Source organism: Schistocerca cancellata, chromosome 3, assembly GCF_023864275.1.
Source record: "Schistocerca cancellata isolate TAMUIC-IGC-003103 chromosome 3, iqSchCanc2.1, whole genome shotgun sequence".
Classification (NCBI taxonomy): Eukaryota; Metazoa; Arthropoda; class Insecta; order Orthoptera; family Acrididae; genus Schistocerca; species Schistocerca cancellata.
Window position 1 is genome coordinate 911,419,886 of NC_064628.1, and position 4,209 is coordinate 911,424,094.

General features: G+C 41.8%; 1 non-coding gene across 1 annotated transcript; it reads left to right on the top strand.

The window, feature by feature from the left end:
• The first annotated feature begins 734 nt into the window (after positions 1 to 734).
• On the top strand, positions 735 to 809 carry Trnat-ugu (transfer RNA threonine (anticodon UGU)). The gene has a single exon. It is a non-coding gene; the product is annotated as a tRNA-Thr (tRNA).
• Positions 810 to 4,209: the final 3,400 nt, after the last annotated feature.

A 4,209-nucleotide genomic window follows, 5' to 3' on the forward strand; every position in this document is an offset into this window, starting at 1 on the left:
GATACTTAAAACGGTAAGGAAGGATTTTCTTTGGGAAACTGGATTCAGCTTGGTGCAAAACTAGTTAAACGAGAGGGCAATATAAGATTGTTTAAGCAGAGAAAGTCACGACAGGGAGTGGATCACCATCTGCTATTAATGACTAACCAGCACAAGAAGAAGTCCCAGCTGCGAGAGGGAGGTGCATTATACGGCCCAGAAGTAAGGATGTAAAAACTAAATTTTCTCATCAACGAGGAAAATATATCTGAAAGTTAAATTTTTCCTTACAGTCTGTTATTAATGCTGAAGTGTAGTTGTAATGAGTCATCAGAAGAAGACTGTTGAATCACTTCAGTTTATATTGCGTAAACGTAACTGTAGATATTATCATTTACCTAATGTAATAAAATGAAGTACATCAACGCCTGTTTGCAGCTAGGGTATCCATTTAATTATCATTTCATTTCTAGCAAAGCTACATGGTCATCCACGGTAACTGTTCTTTCGGGAACAGATACTACCGTCATATATAGTTAAAATATGGCTTCCCGGCCATTGACCTTCTTGTGCGAACGCACACGCTATGCCCGAACTCGTACGGGACTTGCTAGATTAATCTGCCACGAGTAATGAGTATGATGGGCAAACATCTATTAGGCGCACTACGAATATAGTGGTGTGGACATGTTGGGAATGTGGATCTCACGGGGAGCGTGCAAGGGATAAGTCCCTGCAGACGCACTATCCTCTGTGCCCGCGGTGGCTCAGATGGATAGAGCGTCTGCCATGTAAGCAGGAGATCCCGGGTTCGAGTCCCGGTCGGGGCACACATTTACAACATGTCCCCAGTGAAGTACATCAACGCCTTTTTGCAGCTAGGGTGTCTATTCAATTATCGTTTCGTAATAAAATGCATTATTTCTCTAAATAAGCATTAATTGATTCAATTTCACACTTTATATCGTAGCCTCTACATCAATTTGTATTAAATAACCTAGTTATTAACATAATGCGTACGTAGCAACATTAACATATCATGGGGATTCCACTGGACCCCACGTTACCACTTGTGTAAAATAATGTCACGTTAACAAAGGAAGGTTACAGATTCCAAGTTCAGACTTCCGATTTGTTCACAAAATGGGTTAACGTGTTAAACATTTGGCGTTAACGACGCAAAAGATTTATGACTGAAGGCGCAAAAACCTAATTAGGGTGGTTTTCTTGGTTTCAAAAAAATGTTTCAAATGGCTCTGAGCACTATGGGACTAAACATCTGTGGTCATCAGTCCCCTAGAACTTAGAACTACTTAAACCTAACTAACGTAAGGACATCACACACATCCATGCCCGAGGCAGGATTCGAACCTGCGACCGTAGCTGTCGCGCGGTTCCGGACTGAGCGCCTAGAACCGCTAGACCACCGCGGCCGGCTTTCTTGGTTTCGGTTTAGTCACACACAGGTAAAGTTCCGCGTTCTGGCCCCACACAGGACACTCGGACCCTACCGACCGCCGTGTCATCCTCTGCCAATGACACGGGTGCGGTATGGAGGGGCATTCGGTCAGTAGACCACTCTCCTAGTCGCTGCCTTGTGTCTTGACCTAGGGAACGCCACTATTCGGTCGACTATCTGTTAAGTTGGCTACATGATGCTGAGTGCACCCCGTACCAGTCCTTTCACCCTTTCAGTACTGAGAATCGAACCCGGATCCCTCGCTCTGCAGCCGGCGCCGCTCAGTACTCACCTACGGCGGCGGACGGACTTATTCGTCTACACTAGCGAAGGAGTCAACACCAAAACTGGATTAGTGTAGTGTGTAGTGTCGGTAATTCGCGCTCCGTTTTGAGAAAACCTAGTTTTTCACGTATCTCAATGTTTATAATGCCCTATCTCCGGAACTATGGCATAATATTACAAATCCATTAATTAGTAATGTGTATAATGTCTGCAAACTGTGTTGCGCATAGAGTTAGTAGTAAAGAACTAAAAAATTAAACTGGAATGTCTGGCAATGAAATTTTGCTGCATGAACAGCGAAAATGTAGTAAAAGATAAAATTCGTTTCATTACTTTGCGTGTGCGTGTGGGAGGGAAGGGGAGCGGGTGCCAGGGGGGCGGGGGGAGAGGAGGAGGGGGGAAGAAGAAGTTTCTAAACAGTTTGAAATTATGTGCAAAGTTGTAAATGCTAAATACTGCGTGAATAATCGAGTGTCAAAGGTTATTTGCGAACAGAGTGTTACGCTGCCTCACGACACACAAACTGTTTCTCCAGGGTGACAGATACTGAACTATACGAAATAAAATCCGTCTTAACTTCTGAACAGTTTGCGTTAGGACGTTGAAGCTTCACGGTTGGCGGCGGAGCATGCATGCGACAAAACCCACTTTTATTTGGATGGGTTCGTCAATAAGGAAAACTGGCGCATTTGAGAGACTGAAAATCCGCATTTCATGATCTTCAAGTCTCTTCACCGTCAACGGATTACTGGGTTGTGTGCAATGTCCAGTCACGGCATAATCGGTGCGGTATTCCTCGATGCCACAGTGCCTACCGAACGGTATGTGAAGGTTTTGGAAGATGATTTCATCCCCGTCATCCAAAGTGACCCTGATTTCGACAAGATGCGGTTCATGCAAGAGGTAGCTCGACCACAACGAAGCAGGGAGTGTTTGATGTCTTGGAGGAGCACTTTGGGGATAGCATTCTGGCTCTAGGCTACCCAGAAGCCACTTGCCACAGGCCTCGATTGCCCGCCGTATTCTCCGGATCTTAACGCATGTGATGTTGGGCTCTGTTAAAGTCAAGCTGTACGGCAATAAACCCAAAACCATTGGTGAGCTGGAAACAGCCATTCTGGAGATCATCGGCATGATCAGTGTTCCGCCCCCCTAGCGGGTCATGCAGAATTTCGCTATTCGTCTGCACCACATCGTCGATGATGGCAGGCATGTATAACACGTCATAACCTAAATCCGAATATCTGTAGTGACGTTTACATGTTGAATAAAATGTGTGCACGCCATAGTTTGTAACTAATTTACGTTTTCTTTCATATATTTCAATAATTATCACCCTGTTTCTGCTATACTTGAGTTATTGTGCTGAACCTTTAATGTAAGATTATACTTAAGGGGCTCCGGAACGCCCTATACTTGCAATGTTAAAATAACGCTTATAAATTACATCTTTCCTCACAAAGTATTTGAGGTAGGAAGTTGAACATTTTACAGATTATTTATTGGAATATGGGCTACAACTTAACACAGGAATTTTACAAAATTTTAGTTCAGTTATTAAAGATGATTTTTTTTCAATTGTAATGAAAATTCACAACATTTTTTTGCAATTTTTTATTTATATATTCAAAAGTATACAGTTTTTTGGAAAATGGCTGTGTTAAATTATGCAGAAGGTACTGTGTAACATTTACTGAAAGTTTGAAACAAATATGTTTGGAAGATCCTTAGAAAACATGTAATTAGTATGAGAAAATAAAAGTTTTGGGAATCGAGCGACAAAGATTGGATTAACTTTTTAGTGCATTCCAGGTCCATAGGATGGATTATCTTCATCCTCTGCAAACTCCTCCTCCAGCTTCCTCTTGTTCCTCCTCCTGTTTACTCTTGTTTGTATTTCTAGACTCTTTACAGCCCTGTCTGCAGCCCGAAGGCGTTCCTTGTCTAAAGCAAGCATCGCTCGTACCATGTTAGAACCTATCTTCATTCCCATATTTCTAAATACCTTGCACCTTACAATGTTGCCATCATTGAAAGCCGCAACAGCAACTTTACTTTTACTTATTATTATACTTCAACAAAACAGAGACTCAAGAAACAGAATTAATTACGAATATTTTCGAGATAACGACAGAGTAAATAAACATGAAACAATCGACAATCACACCAGCGATATATATTGAACCATCACAGGTTAGCCACAACACATACTTTATCTCACATCACTAAAATGTACCTGGTGAACACGGACGTTAATAATAACACCATTTGACAGCAGTTTAACAGCGCCACAGTGGGTCACGCCCATGTAGGACACATTTCAAAAAAAAATTTAAAAATAGTTGTAGTCTTCGGAATTGAATAAATTATATATCTATTAAAAGGTAATAGTCTGCAGATTCAGAAAACGCAAAAAAGTAAAAATTGAACTTTTCATGATTTTGAGCCTTTCCGGAGCCCCTTAATTAGTAAATTGAGACAGCATT